General features: G+C 43.8%; 1 protein-coding gene across 1 annotated transcript in view; it reads left to right on the top strand.

Moving 5' to 3' along the window:
- Positions 1 to 8285: 8285 nt before the first annotated feature.
- RAP1A (RAP1A, member of RAS oncogene family) overlaps positions 8286 to 20268 on the top strand; it is a 79864-nt gene continuing 67881 nt past the window's right edge. The window contains exon 1 of the mRNA XM_084756024.1: positions 8286 to 8439. The gene's annotated coding sequence lies outside the window, so the exon portion shown is untranslated. The remainder of the gene's footprint in view (positions 8440 to 20268) is intronic.

The following is a 20268-nucleotide window of genomic DNA, read 5'->3' as shown; positions in this document are numbered from 1 at the left end:
TAGCCAGTCAAAAATGCCCAGTTACAAATGAATTTCAGATTTTAAGAAAAGTCTTAAATAGTGCATGAAACATATTTGTACTAAATGTGTATTTGATTCTTTTAAATGGAAATTTAGCCAGGCACCTTACCTTTTTCTTTGTTAATCTAGCAACCTTAGCCACAGTCTTCCTCCCAAGGTAAGTTCCTCTGGTTGGGATCAGCTATTTGTAGTTTATGTGGGCTTGAGTTTTGCTACAGGATGAATAAAGCTAGGTGCCTCTATGAAGCTAAGCAAACCGTTCTGGACTCCTTTGCCCTCCGTTTATGGACGACCGTCTCTTCCCTGATAGTGCAAGCTTGTCTCTCCTGATAAGAAAGGCTTCCCTTACTCCTGGCACATTCTGTGCCTCTGCCTGCATTGGACTATGTCTACAGTGGCCCGCTGCACCCTCACTGCTGGCGCTCATCACTTGTCTAACCTGCTTGTTGCAAGAATCCTTGACTCCTTCTAGAAGCTCAGATCCCCATGGCTCCGTACCTGCTTCCTATCAGGTAACCAGGTTCACTGGAGAAAGTGCAAATGACCGGATAGGCTGAGTCTCAGTGGAAAGCGATCTTGTACATAAAAATCTGCTGTAGAAAGTTTATCAATGGGCGAAATACATGCCACCAAACAAGCACCAGGTTTTTTGAGTGCTGGAGATTGAACACGAGTTTTGCCCAACTACCCCAACAAAGGACTCTGGGTTGTCTCCGTGTGCCTATTATTCGAAGCACACTGTGCACCTGCCTGCCTGCCTGCCTGCCTGCCTTCTTGCATCACCCAGGCAATGCAGCTGAAGAAACAGACCCTGTTATTATTTACTTAGAGCTATTCCACATAAAAGTCTATGTGACAAAGCTTCTGACTGCTAATATGATGGGTTTATTTTACGTTATAGTATTCTGAGACCACGTTTCATGTAGCCCAGACTAGCCTCAAACTCATACACAGCAGAGGAAGATTTAGAACTGCTTGCTCCCCTGCCCAGTGTCTAGCACTGAGATTAGAGGTGCACATCGTCATGCTCGGCTGCAGGACCTGTTCTTAATAGCCACATTGAAGCCAAATGCATGGCTCTCTCACATCATACACAGTATACTTAAGCCAAGCAAACACCCGGAACTGTGAATGTAATGTATTCTTATTGCAATTGAGTAGTGTGGATACAAAGTCTATACGTCTCAATAGTTTCAGTGTGAGTGCTTTCTTTCTTTTTTTAATTTGCAAGGTTTTGTTACAATGAGATTTATATGAAGAGTACTGTGGATAACTGAGAGGAATCTGGCAATACACAAGCCTGGATATTTACTGAATTACCTTTATAGTAGAGCCGGGCGTGGTGGCACACGCCTTTAATCCCAGCACTCGGGAGGCAGAGACAGGTGGATCGCTGTGAGTTCAAGGCCAGCCTGGTGTACAAAGTCAGTCCAGGATGGCCAAGGCTACACAGAGAAATCCTGTCTCGAAAAACAAAAAAAAAAAAACAAAAAAAAAAAAAAGATTTTTTTTAAATCCTTTTTTCCCCCCAAATAGCACGAACTTGCATGACATCAGAATAAAATAGTCATAGTAATAGTAATGTGCATTATGACATAAAATGACATTTTGTCACTATATGTAATTTTCTATGAATAGCACTTCATATATTTCTTTTAGTTTTTAAGCAAGTGGTGACACACACCTTTAATTCCTGTACTCAGGTGTCTGAGGCAGGCGTGGTCTACATAGCAAATTCTAGGACAGCCAGGACTACATGATAAAGAGACCCTGTCTCAAAAAAAAAAAAAATCACATTTCTCTTTGTTTTTAATCAAAAGAGTGCTTTGCATATCGCAGTTTTTACTAAAGCACTATGAAATTTTGTACTTTTCTTATACATATTATACGTAAGAAAGCTAAGGTTTCATGAGGTTAAACAGTTTGCCCAAGGCCACACAGCTGGTCAGCAACAGTCCCTACATCTCGTTTAAAGCTGTGTCAACTCACTCTAGGAACCACACACTTAATTACTGCTCAACAATGCTTTCACAGCACACAGTCGCTAGCTACAGAGTCTCTGGCGAGGAAGCGGATTTTAAAAATCCAATCTGTTGCTGCCTTTTACTTCAAAGGCATGAGACATTCTCCAGGAGGAGGAGCAGGTGGGTGGCAAATGGCCTGGGTAGGACTAAATTAGACACTGTGACTCGTATACGGTGTATATCGCTTGTGACTCACCACGGGAGTTGGACAACATCTGGACTGGTTTGTGCCCAGGGTCAACCACAGAAGCCCACGGATCACCTGCTTGAAGAACACAGCAGGGACCCATTGCTGGAAACGATTCTAAATGCTTACTTTTTTTTTTTTTGTACAAAAATAAATCAAGGTTCACTAATAATAAACAGCTTGTGCATGAGTAACAACCTGCAGAGCACATTTTAAATGTACTAATATAGATAAGATTATTAATGTAGGGCTGGAGAGATGGCTCAGTGGTTAAGAGCACTGTCTGCTCTTCCAAAAGTCCTGAGTTCAATTTCCAGAAACTACATGGTGGTTCACAACCATCTGTAACATGATATTATGCCCTCTTCCAGCCTACAGGTGTACATGCAGCCAGAACACTGTATACATAATAATAAATAAATAAATCTTTTTTTAAAAGATTATTAATGTACCACAGAAGCAAAATAGACTCCTTACTTGTGAATTAGCTGGCTTGTAGTTCCCTCCTTTTTCTCCACATATGAATACAGGATCTTGAATTTTAAAAATTAGACTCTTTAATTCTCTGCGTATGAGTGTTTTGCTTGCATGCGTGCCTAGTGCCGATGGAGAACAGAAGAGGGTGTCAGATCTCTTAGAGCAGGAGTTGCCGATGGGTGGGAATTGCCATGTGGGTGCTGGGACTCAAACCCAGCTCCTCCACAAGCGCAACAGGTGCTGTAACCTGAGGATTTCCCCCTCCCACTCCTCGCATATTTATTGAGAAAATAGACATGAACAAAATAGATCAAGTTGCCGCCTTTAAAAAAAGGGAACTTACATTTTTAATCGGCCAAGGTTTTGAGCTTAGGTTTCAGTCCTTGTTAAAAACTAGCTCTGCACATTTTCTCAGTTCATTTGATCCCTCCAAACAAATTTTCTGCGCTGCAAAATAAACCTATTACTATCTATAGAATATTGTTATTGGTAGGATTAAATTAGTTATAGCCCATTAATGACAGATTATAATTCTTATGTTCCTGGCAACAAGCGGAAGTAGCCAGCAAGTGACACGCCACAGTTTTAGGCTGGTTGAGTGAACGTGTATGAGGTCCTATATGTGTGAAGAATAATTTACATATGAAATATTAATCTGGGGCTGGGGCCTATCAGTGGCATAGTACTTACCTCATATGTGTCTAGCCATTAGCTTGATGGCAAGCCCAGAACAATTTACTTAATAAAGTGTTATACCTACTTTTCTTCAAATGTTTAAAATCCAACACAGTACTGGGGGAAAGTGCATGAAATATTGCTGAACATAAACCATGCTACTCTTGGGTTATGTATTTCTGAGAGTTCTAGCTATAAAAATACATATTGTAAACACTCGAAAGATGAAAGGCTATTTCTATTGATCTGTAGCACAGCCTCAATGCTTCTTTAAGGCCTTTTCCATAAATTGGTCCTGGACATAGCCAGGCTGGCCCTGCCAGATCTCAGCATAATCACACCATCACAAAGCTATACATGCATTGTAAAAGTATGCTAAGTTTGGGAAATGTTTGGAAGGCCCTCTCAGCCAGCAATAACATGAAAAGAAATAATTTCATACTGCCAAATTTGTTTAGGGCTTAAAGACATTAAATCGTCTGGGAGTAGCTGTGTGCCTGTTGGACCTAGACAGGGACCTGGTTAGTCTTCAGATTTCAGGAAAGCCTGTATGTAGCTCACTGTTTGAGGAGCGTCTCATTCCACAAGGTGCAAGACTCGCATTGCCCTGAGGACTAACTTCACTGAAAGGAATGATTTTAATAGCAAGAAAAAAAAAAAAGGAAAATGCAATATATACCCCAAGGCAGCCACATACACCATAGGTGAGATACAAACTGAAAAATGTGAGACTTCCAAGGAATGAGAAGCCCTCCAGGTAGGGAGCGGTGGTATGAGGCAGACTTGGGGCTGGTAAAAAGGATGGGAGGCGCCTGTGAACAGGGAGGGAGGCAGTTAAGAAGTCAGGAGGAAGTACAGCAAGCAGCTCACAGCACATGTACTAGTAAGGTGGGGGAAAGAGCTGGAGGATATTTCTGCAAGATCAAAAGACAGATTGAAAGGAAAACAACTGAGCAGGAGACCAAGAGGAGAGTACATATAGCAAGAGTCTAGACTAAAGGTGATCAATACCCAATCAAGGGTGATGGCGATGGAGCTAGAGAGAGCTGGCAGATGGGAGCGCTCGCTACGGGACAGGAAGTAGCTATTCCTGTGCGGAGCAATATAGAAGCCTCTAGCCATATGCAGCTATCTAAATATAAATCTAATTAAATTTAATTCCGATTTAAACCACAACCCCTCAGTCACATGGCCGCATTTTGAGTCTTTAATATCCACTTGTGGGTTATGTAGGCAGAGAACAGTTGCAGGACAGGAAGGAAGAAGACTCAAGTCCGTAATCCCTAAGTTTGGGGCTAGCCTGGACTACACAATGAGTAGCAAGCCCGCCAGAGCTACAAATCAGGATCTTGTCTCAAAACGAAACAGAAGGCTAATAATAAATAAAAAATGGTATTGTCAGCAAAGCAGAAGAGGCGTTTCCATCTCGGCAGAAGGTCCTGGTGGACAGTGCCGTGGGGCCCTGCTGTTGAGGTCAAAGTCTGGCACTTCAGGATAGCCTCCCTTTCTCAGCTGCGTTCCCTCTCCACCTGATCATGGTGATTGCACAGCTGTTGCACCGCAGATTACTTTGATGGAGGTTGGCACAAAGGTAAGGAAAAGGGACTAAAGGACAGCGAGGCCTGGCAGCCTGGTGACTGAGAAAGGAGGTGGCATGAGCAGCAAATGGGCAGACAGGAGGCCCTGACAGATGCTTTACACCTACCAAACTCTAGGGACAATAAAGCGCGTCCATCACTTATCATGTGCAAAGTGGCCAGCAGGTCTCTTCAAGCTTTGTACTGGGTCCTCAGTGGTACCTAACCGGCTAATTCCTTCCTCTGGACGCTTTCTCCCAGGACTGTGTTACTCCGGATGTGAGGCCCCGTCCCCAGCCGTACCAGATCAGGGCCTTACACACACTATGACAAGGGCCGAAGCCCAAAGGGCTGGGGGCTGTTTCTGGAGCTTCTCTGTGCCAGTCTGAACCTTCTTATCTTCACAGACACCTCACACTTCCTCTCCTGACTGTCTCACTTCTGTTCCTTGGAAAGTCCCCTCACTCACCCTCACTTATTTGATTGCTTCCTCTGAAAATATTCCTTCCCACGGGGGCCGTTGCTTTTCACTTGGCCTCCTTTCTTTCACGTGTTAAGTTCCAGAGTCTATCAGCCTCTCTCTTACCTCCCTCTCATTGATTTTCATCAGCAAAACTCCAAAGCTATATGACCACTAACTTGAGAGAGAGAGAGAGAGAGAGAGAGAGAGAGAGAGAGAGAGAGAGAGAGAGAGTAAAAGAAAGCACACAGGCGAGATTGGATCTTACCCACCCAGCACACAGCACTTAGTGTAAACAGGGGAAGATATACACGGAGTGGGCAGGGCAGGGTGGGAAGCCTGTGTTCATGTTGCATGGAGAACGGACAAAAGGCAGCACTCCTAAGGAAGCACACTTAGAAAAATGTCCTTAGAAAACGGTCCTACCGGGTACCCGTCCTGACGGGCAAAACAAAGACGACACTTCAGCTCTCACTTGTCCCCTCTGCTCTGCCGTGACCATATGCCCACCACGAATATGCATCCACATTCACCTCCATCTGTCCCTACGTTCTGTGCCCTTGCTACAAATGAGTCTGTGAACGGACTGTCCTTGTTCCTGTTTTAAGGCCAGCTCCGTCACTGCCGTGCTAGGACACCTAGCCTTTTAGTTTCTGTAGTCTATCTACGTATCTCCTCTTGTCTTTGCGTGGTAACTTTACCTTTCTAAACGATGATCGACGATCGGCCTAACACCACAAGAAAGGACCTCTCCTTTAAAACACCCTCCTTGGCTCCGCGTTCTCTTCCCACGACAAGCCCTCAGCTCTCAGTTGTCGCTAGGCTCAGCAAGCTCCTGAAGAGCCCTGTTTTACCTCACCTCCCGTTCTCTCAACACACCCTCGTCAGGCATGTCCCCATAGGATAACACTCAAAGAGTTTTCATGAAGCTTCTCAGAAGCCTTCATCAGGCCAGACTCAGTGCTTAAATTCCCACCTCTTGGCTGGGGATGAGGCTCAGTGGCAGAGCTTGTTTAGCACGCGCCAATCAGGGTGGAGGGGCTGGGGACTGTGCGGGTAGGGGTGGGGGTAGGGGTGCGGGTAGGGGTGCGGGTAGAGGTGGAGACTGAGCCTTGGATTGTCTTCTTAGCTATTTCAGCAGTAGGCAGTAGGCGATGGGACTGATCACTCCTTCTTTCCTAAAACAACTCCCTAACAACTTCCTTCCTTCCCTGGGGTTCCTCTAACCTTGACTTCCGGTAATATCTCTTGGTCCTTTTTTCCTGCTGCCACTCCGTGTCCCTAAATGAGTTTATGTAGACCTGGGCGTCGAATCATATACATGCTGATGGATCTCAAATTTATATTTCCAGATCCATACCCCAACACACACACACACACACACACACACACACACACACACACACACACACTGTTAATCCAATACTTGGATGGAAAGCAGGCAAAGTAGAAGTCTTTTTTTTTTTTTTTTGAAAAAGACTTATTTTTATTTTATGTATAGGGGCATTTTGCCTCCATGTAGATCCGAGAACCCCAAGCACGCAGGACCCAGGGAGGCCAGAAGAGAGCTTCAGATCCCCTGGAGCTAGAGATCTGGCCTGATTTTAGCAGCCATGTAGGTTCTGGGAAGCCAGCCCAGGCCTTCTGCTCATCACCACTGAGCTTTCTCCAGACCCCTAACGTAGAACTCTTGGGTTCTCCTGTCCCAACTTTGCTCTTACTCAATCTTCTCTCTCATTAAATGACCCCGGCCAGCAGGCTCTGCATCTAAGAACCAGCCAGACTCTTTTTGTTCTACTCCCTCCCCCCCCCCACCCTGCCTCCTCATCTCCAGATGCAGCCCAATTAAAATGGACTTAATAAACCTAAAATAAACAAAATCTAAAAGAAAACAGCTATTTCCCACCTTGCACTGGGCCGCCACTCTTGCCCAAACTGACACGAACAGAACAGCCACCTACTTGACTCCCCCTGTGGACATTTGTGCTTCTGCTGTGCGTTACACACACACACACACACACACACACACACACACACACACACACACACACACACACCGCAAGACTCACCCCAGCTCCTGATGGTCCTGAAACTCACTATGTAGTCCAGGCTAACCTCAAACTTGTGGCAATCCCCCTGCTCCAGCCTTCAAAACACTGGGATAACAGGAGTGAGCCACCACACCCTGCACAATGCTAACTTAAAAAAAAAAAGTGAACTAGATATAATTATTTCTGGGCCCACCCTCCCCCACCCTCCCCTCAGGGATTCCTGCTGCCGTTACAATGGCCCCCAGGCTCCTCAGGGTCTGGTCGTCTGCACAAATCTTGGAGTCTCACTACTCCGCTCTTTGGCCATAGAGTCTGCTCATCCATTCTTCCACTTGCCTTTTGCCAATTCCTGAAATACGGCAGACACATCCCTTCTCTGGGTTAAGCCCAGGATTGTTCCTCTCATCCAGCTTCTGGATTTGCTGGGTATGAACAAAGGTGTGCAAAGCTCTCCCTGGTGACCTGTGAATTTTGCTACTTGTTTATTGTTTGTGTTCCCTTTCCTAGCTCATGAGAATGAAAGCTCTAGAAAGTGACTTTCCCTGTATACGCCCAGAATATCATCAAGTACCTATTAGGCACTCAACTAGCAACTGTCAAATGATTGCATCCGCTCAAAATTCTCTGCTTTCTGATTTTTTTTTCCCTTCCTCGTTTCAGTTTTGGCCTTAACCACCACCTCCTCAAAGGAGAGGCCCCAGTTCCTGTCTGCACACTATTCCTCTGCGGCCCCCACCCTTTTGAAGCGCGTTTCCTTTAAATAGATTCCGGGACGCGGCCGGGAAGGCGGGGCCCGGGGAGGGGGCGGGGCATGCGTGCTGCGTGCGTGCGCGTTCCGGAGGCGCCGCCGCCGCCGCCGCTCCCGAGGCCGCCGCTCCTGCCGCCGCCGTGTCGAGCCCGAGCCCGAGCCCCAGCCGCGGCGGAGAGGAGGGAGGAGGAGGAGGTGGAGGAGGCGCCGGGCCGCGGGGTGAGTACGGGGCGCCGTGTCGGGGACGCGGGCTGGCCGCGCTTCGGTGGCCACTTCTTAGCCGTGCCCGAGTCCCGGGCGGCGGCGGCGGCCGGGGGCCTGGCGGGCGGGAGGGGCCGCGGCTGGAGGCCGGAGCCAGCCACGCCCGCGGACCGTGGCGGCCCGGCCTGGCCTGCGCGACCGGAGGCGAGAGGGGACGTGTGTCCGCGTCGGCTCCGAGGTGTCGTCCCCGCGTCCCGGGAGGTGCGGTGTCCTCCGCGCGGCCTTTGCCCCGGCTGCCGGGCGCTGACACCTCGGCGTCCCGCTCCGCCGCCAGCCGGGTTCCCGCCCTCCCTGCCCTCTGTCTTCTGCGGCTTGCCATGTGTTCGCCTTTGCTACGTTGCTCTCCTCTGTGGTCTGTTGCTTCTTCCTCTGAATTTGGTCAGGAAGGAGGCCACGGTGTGATTCTTGTCTTCTTTCCATCGAGAGTGTGTGCGGAGTGTCGGGGTGGTGGGAGTGTGGTTGGTGTCCTTAACTCAGAAAGTTAAGGACAGTGCCTTCAGCTGCGTTTTGTAATTTGCTCTTGTGAGAAGAGCGAGGAAGGACAGTTGTTTCCCCATCACCCCCCACCCCTCACCCCCAATAATCCGAGATTCCCTCACAGGATGGAAAACTAGAGTTTAGGGGACCTTTCATCCCTTGGAAAAAAGAGCTAGCGATGAGGATCAGTGTGTTGCCGTTGGGAAAGGAAAATCTTTTTTTTTTTTTTTTTTTTTTTTTTGGTCGCTGCTGTGAAGGAAGTTCTGTGTAAGAAATGCAATGGTAGGGCAGGAGGTTAATGGGCCAAGCGTTACAGGTACCAGCCACTGTTTGCTGCTGCTCGGGTGGCAGGCAGAAGAGCCTTTCCGTTTTTAATAGGGCCCAAGTGTCGACCCTCAAAATTAACCAGGGTAGTTTGCCTTCAGAAGCAGGCAGTTACAAGAGATGATGCTGGAAACAGGATTTGGAAACTTTCTTTGAGTTTCCTGTCAGATTGTGTGGGGGTGGGTATGCCTCCCATGAGTATGAGTAGTTTTTCTTTTCTTTTGATGTAATTGGTTTCTGCAACACTTTGATATAATACGTACTAGGTTAGGTCTGTCTTTATGCTTTTCTGTAACACTTTGTTTCAGAATTAAATCTATATTCTGGGATATTTTTAGTGGTGTTTCAGTGAATCTTGCTTAGTTTCCTTGCCACTTCAAATTCTCTTACTATTGTGTTCATTAGCAAGGATTTTCCGTGTCCAGCATTTGTTGAATGGTCAAATTCGGTGTCTGATATACACCTCATATCTCCTTGAGAGGTAGTGTTAGGTTAAATGTCGCATTACACTTCCATTACAAAAATGTCACTTTTGACCTTTTCTGGGCCGTTTATACCTTGAGAATGTGGTGGGATATATAGACTCTTTGCCCAGGAAAAACAAAACAAAACAAAACAAAACAGCTTTTATGCACACCGTTTTACCTTCTGCTTCTTGACCCCTCTAAGCCACCCCTAGACACTCCTTACCTTAAAAGTGAACCGAAATCCCAATATTATTCAGTTTCATATGATAACTTTTCAAAAGTGCACACTTTTGTGTGTGTGTGTGTGTGTGTGTGTGTGTGTGTGTTGTGTGGCTTCAGGTGTGATTGTGTCTTCACCTTACATTCTGAGGATTTGGGAATAAGGTTTAAGAGGTTTAAAATTGATAACAGTTTTAGGGGCAAAGTTCTCAGTAACTATCACTCCCCACCCCCCACCTCCCCCATCTCATGTAGCGCCGTGATAGAGCTGAGGAAGATCTTGAAACTTTCCCGCCTCTGGGGTACTCGGATGGGTGTGCAGTTCCTTCCAAGCCTGGTTTATGTGCTGCTGGGGAGGAAACTCAACTTCACGCAGGGCGGGCGGGCACCCATGTTTTAGTAGTCATTTTGTTTGTAGCGCGGGAGAACTAACCCAGTGCCTCAAGAAGAGTCAGCAGGCACTTTGCCACTGAACTAGCCCCAGCCCTAACCAGCAGTCACTTTAAAAACCAATACTCCTGAGAATCCTTTGGCTCCTTAAACTCATAATCATGACTAATCAGGCTCCTATTTGTGCAGTCTACTTGTGGGTAATATGATGAGCATTTGAAAATAAAACAATTTCTTTTTTTCCCCCTCTTTCAAGCTTGTTCATATGCTTGGTTTTCATGTAATTAATTATGAAAACATGCAGTATTAAATCAGTGAGTATTTAATCGAATGTCTGCTGTGTGGATAAAACAAAGTTTTTGCTGCTGTCCCTTCAGTCAGGAGGGTTAGACCATAACCAAGTCAATGTGGCGTCAGGTGGGCACTGGTGAGGGTTAGAGATGACCTGGGACTGGAGCAGAGACCTGAAAGAAGGGAGGGACGTGTGTTCCCGTGTGCAAAAAGATCCCAAGAAGAAAGACCTTCTGGGGCTTAGAGCCTGGAGTGTACTCGGCCTTTTTGAGAACAGCCAGGAGGCCAGTGTGGTCTAAGAAAAGTAAGCAGGCAGAGAAAGAGGACTTGAGATGAGAAGAGTAATGAGGCCCTTCCTTAGAAGGCCTGGGATCGTGGGGAACACTCCGAGTTCTAAGGAAACCCTTAGAGCAGAAGAGAGGCTTTATCTGACCTGAGTTTATGAACATCATTCGGACTATTGTGTAGAATTAAGCTTATGTTGGGCAAGGCAAGAATAGGATCTGGGAGATTCTGTTTTGTTTTAATGTGCTGGGGATTGGACCTAGGTCCTTGCGCTTGCTAGGCAAGTGCCCATTAACCAAGTTACACCCTGCCCTCCATATTTAACCTTTCAGCTAGCATAAAACAATCGATTTTTCTGTTGGCAGTCTCTTCCCCGCCCCATTAAGAAAACAATGAAATTTCACAGTAATCTAGGCAACATTTTTTTTCCTTTTGGAATATTTTCTTGTGATTTAGACTAATATAATTTCGGTCTAAATTGCCTTCAAAGAATTGGTCATCTTAGTTTTAACAGCCATTGTTTTAAAACACAAGTGGGTGTTACTAACAATTGTTTTGGCCATCAAATGAGAGCTTTTAGACAGGTTGAATTTAGCTCACCTGCTCTTCAGCATTTAACCACAGATTGCTAATTTTGGGGAATACCAGGATGAGTTAGAGGGCCTTTGCTCTCAGGAAGCTTTTACATCTATCTATGTTTTATAATCTAATAGTGAAACAACTCTGAGTCTTGCCAGTGTTTTCTGTTACTGTGAATTTTATGGGTGGTTGATGGCTGTATATAAAATAAGCATCTAGTCATTCACTCTGGAAATTACTTTTTCTTTCTTTCTTTTCTTTTCTTTTTTTTTTTTTTTTTTTTTTTGAGACAGGGTCTCTCTGTGTATCCCTGGCTTTCCTGGACTCTCTTTGTAGACCAGGCTGGCCTCGAACTCACAGTGATCCGCCTGCCTCTGCCTCCCAAGTGCTGAGATTAAAGGCATGCGCCACCACGCCCAGCCTATTACTTTTTCTTATAAGGAGTTTTCTCTCTTTTTTTCTGACCTCTGTAATTTATGTTTTGTATGATGTTTTAGAATCTTAATATGTTTGGCAGTAAATTACATCAAGTAGTCCTTGTCCTGGACTTGATTTGTAGACCAGGCTGGCCTCAGAGATCTGCCTGCCTCTGCCTCCTTGAGTGCTGGGATTATAGGCCTGTGCCACTGAGTCTTGCTTTATTTAGTTTTATGAAGAGGATGATGCCACTTTATTTTCATAGAAAATTGTTCACCATTTCTGGTTCTGGAGTCTAGATGCCTTGACTTAGTCTGAGCCAAAGCTGTGGCATCTGTAGAGGGAGAACAGCTGAGTTCCCAGAAAGCATCTAGCACTTTGTGGCATGTGCTAGAGACCCAGGGGGTGTTCACTGGAGCTCGGTTTTCAAGGCTCTTGCCTCCAACAGCTCTTATTTTAGATGGTCAATAGCAATAACTTGTACAAAACATTTATATCTTATTATTCTGGTACATTTAAAATTGTGAACATAAACTTCCTCCTAATGTTCCTTTTCAGATTAAGCTAATCATTTGTGAAAAGTTATAGCTAGTTTAACTATTTTATGCTCATTTCAATGTCATGGAATTTTTATCTTGTAGAAAATACTAGCATTAAATAGTAATATTTAAGCTTTTACATGTTAGTGAGAAGTTGAAGCATCCTTTGTGTGTGTCTCAGTATGTACATACCACAATAATTTTTATGTGCTTTTTAGTATTTCATACACTTAAGATAATTTACGTTTTGAGTTTTTTGTAGTTGGTGGATGTCAGTTTGCAGTAAGTGATCTTGGCCTACCTCCCCTGGGCGGACAGTTTTGAGATGACTGGTTAATTTGTTTCAAAGTTAAATGATTCTGATGATCTATAAGGTTCGCTTTATCCTATTATGTTCTCATCAGCAAAGCAGTTCAGCAAAGAACTGTGCCATGCTCTCATTTCTACTTGAAAATAGGCCTTTCAGAGCAAGGGATACAACGCACACTCACACATGCACCAGTCTAAAAAGGGGAGTTGTGTGATTGCTAAGGTAAAACTGAAATAAGAAATGTTGTACTTTTATAAGAGGAACAAAATAGTCCTTTTAGTATTGTTTTTAGAAGTACCTGATGCACACCTGGGAGATTAACTGTTTTATGGCATATGCTTTAGTTATGATACAAGTGACGACTTTTTAAAAGAGAACTTATCTAGAGCATATCAACTTACCACAGATAAATCTGAAAGAATCTCTCCATAAGGGACTCTAATTTTGCCATTCCTGTGTCTTTGGTTTACTTAGTTCACATTGATAGAGACTGATTCAAAGTGTGTGAGGGCAAAGTTAATAAAGTTAAAGCATATAAGTTGTATGCTTGGTTTCAGGACATAATAAAATTTAGTCGTATTTCCTAAGAATATTAAAGTACAAATAACTGGTAAAAGACACTTGAATTAGTTAACACTTTAAAGGGCCTCACTTTGAACTCACAAATATATATTAAGCATGCTATTGATTATGGCCTTTAAATTTTGTTATGTATATCTGCTTTTGCCTCAGTGTATGTTGTGTACCACATGTGTGCCTGGTTCCCAAGGAGGCCAGAAGAGGATGTCTGATCCCTAGTGCTGGAGTTATAGCTGGTTTTAAGCCACCGTGTAGGTGCTAGGAATTGAACCTGGGGCCCCTGGAAGAGAAGCCAGTGTTCTTAACCACTGAGCCATCCTTCAGCCCCTTATTCATGTTTTCCCCCACTGCTATTATATATCAACTTATTGTGCATGTGAAAAAAAATAATTTTGCTCCAAATAAGATTGTGGTTTAGCTTTCAAAGGCAAAACTACAGAGGTATAGAGAACTAGGTGTAACTGTCGGACAAAACCATGATGGCATTGGTGCTGCTGCAAGTGAGCCGTAGGGGGTCTCTTACTGTAGACTCTTGCTACACACTGCCAGATGTGTAGACCAGGCAGCACATTCATTCACTGTGTTTCCAGTGATATCTTAAAATTAATTTATAAATAAAGTTACTGTGTTCCAGACAGTTGGTGATATTATGCACCATTAAGGCAGCAAATACTGTGCTAATTCTTGTAGTAGTTGACGTTTAGCACTATTTCCAGAATTTCATGTACTTTATAATCTAGTCCAAACCTATTGGATGTGTTTGGAACTATCCTTTCAGTTCAAATGTAAAAGTGTTGTGTCGTTTCATTAACAGACCCGTTCAGCCATGTTTTAGGTTTACATTTTTAAATTATTATTTTATTTTATGTGTATGGGTGTTTTGCCTACATGTATTTCTGTGTACCAAACACGTGCCAGATTGAGTACGTCAGAAGGTGTCAAATCCCCTGGAACTAGGCGGAAATGGGACCTCAGGGTCAGAGGATAGTAGCCTGTATGGTGTTTCGCTGCACCTTCAGTGGCACTGAGCAGGCTAGTTTTTACAGTTCTTGCCAGTGGGATAGATTCCTGCTAGAGTCTTAATAGTTATCGTACAGCCGTCATATTATTAAGAATGTGGAACACTATTATTTTATGCAAGAAGAAATTTGCAGTTCTCTTGAAAAAGTTAGTTGCAGTGTGTTTCTTTAAAAATATTTTAGGTGAACGTGATCTATGACGAGACATTTAAGTTGCAATTTGAGGATTGTGGGTTGTTTTCTTCTCTAAAATGACAAATATGAGAAAGTTTATTTTCTTACAAAGAGGTGTATCTGGGGGGTTGAAGTTGTTTTGAGGCAACTTACTAACATGATTTGGTATTTCTAAATCTTAATTTCTTATTTTTAAAGGACAATAATAGTAGTACTATCTTCAGCATAAGTTTGTTGAAAAGGGTAGAAGTAATGTGTTCTGGCCTTATAGTAGGCATTTAATTTTCAAAAACTAGCTATTTTTGTTCATTTGGGGGGCAGTCTCAGAAGGGGGAAATACTTCACTTTTGTGTTCCTGTTTACATGAATTAATAGAGATACAAATGAACTGTAGCACACAGATGACTCGAGGGAGAGTGGTAGACATTCTCTGTGTTAGGAATGGCATGTGATAAGTTAGAAAGTTCAGAAGATGAAGGATGAGATGTTAATTTGACAGAGATATAGACCTTGGTACAGTAGTTGGAAAATGTGGAAGAAATAAGGACATATGGGGTTAGATTTAAGGTCACTAGAGTGCTGGATTGAGAAGGGAAGACCTGATTCTGGAGATAAGAAGTTTTAATGAAGACTGTTACTTGATAAAACACACTTATTGAAAGGAAGGTACATGGGGGCTGGAGAGATGCTTGGTGATTAAGGGCACTGGCATGTTTATAGAGGACTCAGGTTGGTCCCCAACACCCACAGGGCAACACATATTTCCTGTCACTCTAGTCCAAGGGACCCAACATCCTGTTCTGGCTTCTGGGCCTTGCATGTATGAGGCTTGCTTACATATGTGGGCAAAACACATAAAATCAAACTTTCGCTAGGTGTAGTGGCTCACACCTCTAAGGCCAGCATGTGGGAGGCAGACGCAGGCAGACCTCTATGAGTTCAAAACCAGCTGGGTCTAGATAGCTAGTTTGAGGCCAGCGAGGGCTTCTTAGTGAGACTCTTCTAGAGTCAGGGTGACTCGAGAAGTGAAAAGACGGGAGGCAAGGAAGCTCGTGTGATTCAACAACAGAAAGGCGAGCTCCAAGTATTCAGTGACAAGAGGAAGGGCGAGGGGAGCTGCTCAGGAGTCAGTTCTGTGAGAATCTGTGTGTGGGGTTTGAAGGATTCAAGAGAAATAGTATTAAATTTAAGATCTAGGCTAGATGGACTTAGGTTACCTTTGAGAGGAAATAACTTAGTCTTGGTTGTTACTACTTTAAGAAAAAAAGTTAAAAGATTGCTTTCTTGCCACAGGCAAATAGTAATATTTCTGTTTTTCTAAAACATGAACAGCTTGCTGAAGAAATTTTATTTAGTAGACAGGCATGGTGGCTTATCCTTTAGTCCAGGCACTCAGGGGAGGCAGAGGCAGGTAGATCTCTGTGAGTTGGAGGCCAGCTTGGTCTACAGAGTCCAGCACAGTCAGGACTCTTTTAAACAGAGAAACCCTGTCTGGAAAACCAAAAGGGGAGGGGGGAAGAGAAGAAAAGTTATCAGTTTAATGTTTTCAGCTTTTAGTTTAATTAGTTAATTGGGAAGTTTGTTTTATTCTTGGTTTTCTGGAGATACTATAAAACTGTTCACTGTAAGGTGAAATCTTTTCCATGGATTAATGATGTTGTTGTTGTTATTATTACTTTATGTATGGGTGTTTTGCTTGCATGCTTGTCTGTGCACCACGAAGCCAGAAGACAGCAGTAGAGCCTTTGGAACTGGAGTTGTGTATAGCTGTAAGCTGCCATATGGGTGCCGGGACTTGAACTCACATCCCCTGAAAGAGCAGCCTGAGCTCTTAGCTGCTGAGCCCCAGCCCGATTTTTTTTTTTTTTTAATTCCTTGTAAATGCTACTAGATTTGAAAAGCATCAGTTACATGGGCAGAGGTGCTACACTACACTACAACAGCGTAGAGCTTGACGGCAGTGAAATAGAGAGGAGCTACAGCAGCGGGACCTGGCCTTTAGGAAAGCTCTAAAGTAGTCCCATTCTCCCTTTAATTTTCCTGTCTGGTTGTTTTTTTTTTTGTTTTTTTTTTGTTTTTTTTTTTTAAATTAGCTTCTGGATGCCAGTTTTGGTCATTCTAGTGCCTGACTCTAGTACTTTCCACTTGGCTGAAAAATAAATATGCAGTTTGGTGTGACTTGATAGCTTGACTGAAAAGTGAATTCATATGAACTGAAGTTTAGCTGCTCACTGTTACACAGTTGAAAGCTGAACAACCCTCTTGAAGTTTTAAGATGTTTATATTTTTAAACCAGTTAGCTCTCATTTCTTTCTTAATGTCCCCCTCCACCTAAATTCAAAAATGAAATCTTTAAGGTGTTGGGAGTCAGAACCCTGGGTTGTGCGTGGGCAGGCAGGTGCTCCGCCCTGAGCTGCATACTCAGTCCAGGGTGAAGCTTTGCTCGCTTCTCTTCCCTTTAAACGTCTCTTTAAAAATACTTCCAACTCATAAACAAGTGTAACAGTGTTAGAGATTGTGGCCATTGCTTTTTACAAATACCTCTTGTATGTGAGACTGCAGAGTTTCAGATCTACCAAACTAGATGGTATTTCATTTACCAGAAGACCTCAGGTATTTAGAGTGCTGAGTTATTGTCACAGACTCGAGAAAAAGTTGAGTCTGTATGAATAGGTTTTTGTTGTTGTTGTTGTTGTTGGTGGTTTTGGGGGGTTTTTGTTTTTTGTTTTTGTTTTTGTTTTGCCTGTTTGAACAGAATTCAGAACTATGAAATTTTCTTAGGACTGACTGTTCAGCCTCCAACCATAGGTAAGAGAGCAAGATCTTTCTGGATTGGGGCACCCAGCGCTGCCCCATCTATGGCCTCTTTCCTGTGACTTACATTCTTAGAAACCTGTTTGTATTTGGCAAGAAAAATAAATTATTAGATCAATTAGCTACCAGTTCAGGGTATACTGTTAAAACTATTCAATTAAAACATAGGGTCTCGCTATGTTGCCAAAGCTGGCCCCAAATTCCTGGACTCAAGTGAATCTACTGACCACACCCATCTCAGTAGCTTATTTGGTTTATTTGTGCTGTTTTCACATGAAGTGACAAGTTTGTGGAAGACTCTAACCTTTTATGCCAATATTTCAAAGCAATGAGGCTGGCAGGGAACAAATCACACAGTACTGTGGGGAATGGTTTGGATTTTGTGATAAATAGAAAAGGAAGGCATATTGCTCCTCACTTCCCTGTGTGGATAAATGTGTGTAACACTTGGACTTGAAGGCACTGTTACTAAGAATACTAGCTAAAAACAAGTCTGCAAACAGCATTTTCTTTTCTTTTACTACCCCTAACCTAGTGCGTGCGTGCGTGCGTGCATGTCTGTGTAGTTATGAGCACTGGCCACAAAACCGTGGCTCACGTGTGGAGGAGGAGATTAGAGCAAAACCTTTGGTGTTGGTCCTCATATGTCAGGCTAGCTGGCCTGTGATTTGAGTTTGAGGAGTTTCCTGTTTCCTCCATAGATGTGCTGGGATTGATTACAGAGACGCCTTGCCCGGTCCAGCTTCATAAGGTTTTTGAGATTTAACTTAGGTCCTCTGACCTGCCCAACTGAGCCTTCTCCCCAGCAACACTGTTTTCCCCAGGGATCTACTTTTAGAATTGCAGAAAGCCTAGTAAAATGGTATGGTTTTGATGTGGTGGTGCACACCTTTCATTTCACTCTTGGGAGGCAGATTCAGGAGGAGCTCAGAGTTCAAGGTCATCCTACTCTACATAGTGAGTTCTAGGCCAGCTGGGGCTACATAGCGACACAGGAGCAGTGATACATCTAAAATAAAAGTCCGCCGTGTGTGTGTGTGTGTGTGTGTGTGTGTGTGTGTGCGCGCGCGCGCGCGCGTGCGTGTGCGCGCGCGTGTGTGTCTGATCTCAATAGAAATATATAGACAAGCTAGTGCCTATCTTTCCTTTAACCAGTAATAATGTAGACTCAAGTCTTTTGACCTGGTTTCTGTAACTTATTAACTCATAGTTAAGTGTCACTAGTATGTGGGAGCATGCTGGGTGTGACTCCCCAGTCTGGGGGACGTTTTTGTGTATGGTAGGGAGAACCTAGCATTGAGTTACATTAGTTTTTAAGTCTGAAAATTTGAGAATTCTGATATCCTTTACTTAATCTGACTAGTAAAATACCAGTGTACTCGGTACAAAAAGCTCTTTAAGGAATAGAATCCCTGGAGAATGAGAGATTTTTTTTTTCATAGAAAAGTTAGAACCCACTGATAAATATTGTAACGTCCTTGGGACTTAGAAAGGACCTACTATTTTTTTTGCTGGTAGACCTCTTAGCATTCCACTTAAATTGCATAATAAGTCTCCTCAGTGGATACTAGTAGTCTTAGTTGGCTTGATAGTGCTGAGATAAAGTAACAAACTTCATCACAGTTTGGGGAGGAAAGGGTTTATTTAGTCTTACAATTCTCAGCTCACATTATATCACAGGAGGAAGTCAGGGCAGAAACCTGGAGGCAGGAACTGAAACAGGACACAGAGGAACTCAGAGGAGCACAGGCTGGCTCTTCCTCACTTGCTTAGTTTGCTTTCTTATACAGTGCAGGACCTGCCCAGGGGTGACATCAGCCCACCTACACCAGTCATTAACCAAGAAAATGTATTATAGACTTAACTACACACAGCCTGGATGGGGGCATTTTCTTAATGCTCCTTTTCTAGAGAACTTTAGCTTGTGTCAAGTTAGCAAAACAACAAACCACCCTCAACAAGGACAAATGATCCTTTGTTAAACTGACACCTATACATACCACTATTAAACCATAAACTTTTCTTTCTTGTTTTCACTAACACGATATAAAACATTCTAGTTTTTGAAAGTCCTACAGTATTTAAGAATTCACATTAAAGTTGTATGTGGTGGTGCATGCCTGTAATCCCAGCACTCAGAGGCAGAGGCAGATGGAGCTCTGTGAGTTTGGGCCCAGCCTGGTCTACAAAGTGAGTCCAGGATAGCCAAAGCTACATTGAGAAACCCTGTCTCAAAACAAAAAACTAAAAAGCCAAAAAGAAAAAAAGAATTCACAGTAAAATGTAATCTCTTTAAAATAACATTTTTTAAAGTTCCAAGCCTCTCTAAATTACCTAGAGCCTCTCTTCTGTCAGATTTCTATATCTCTAAAATTCTAATGTCTTATGTGGGGTCTTGTAAAATTAAAAATGAGTTGCATACTTCCCTATGGGGGGAGAACCAAGGCATTGTCATCATCAAATCAAAGCAGAACCAAACTCCAACAGTGTAAAAAGTTCAGTACTTAACATCTGGGACCCACTTGTGGTCCTCTGGGCTCCCAAGGTCCTGGGCCATTTTTCTGTCTCCTTACTCTGTAGCACAGATAGCATGTTTCCTAGGATCATGGCCAGGTCCACTCTATGGCTGCTGCTGTCTTTGGTGGAGCTCTCATGGTCCTGGGATCTGCCCCCCCCAACACACACACACATCTGGCCTGCCCCTTCATCAGAAGCCTCTTTGGGAGCTCTTTCAGACTCCAAGCGAGCTACATGCTACCCAGCCTTAACTTTTTTGTAGGGCTCTCTTCAATCTGAGGTGTCACCTTTACCAAGGTCCTTTTTTCAGTGCTATGTCTCAACTGCTCTCCATGACCCCATGATGCCTTCAGAACCATCTGGGAAACGCTTTCACATTAGCTATA

The sequence above is a fragment of the Acomys minous genome, assembly GCF_964271855.1.
Source record: "Acomys minous genome assembly, chromosome: 14".
In the NCBI taxonomy this organism is placed as follows: Eukaryota; Metazoa; Chordata; class Mammalia; order Rodentia; family Muridae; genus Acomys; species Acomys minous.
This window is presented reverse-complemented; position numbering and strand designations above follow the sequence as displayed.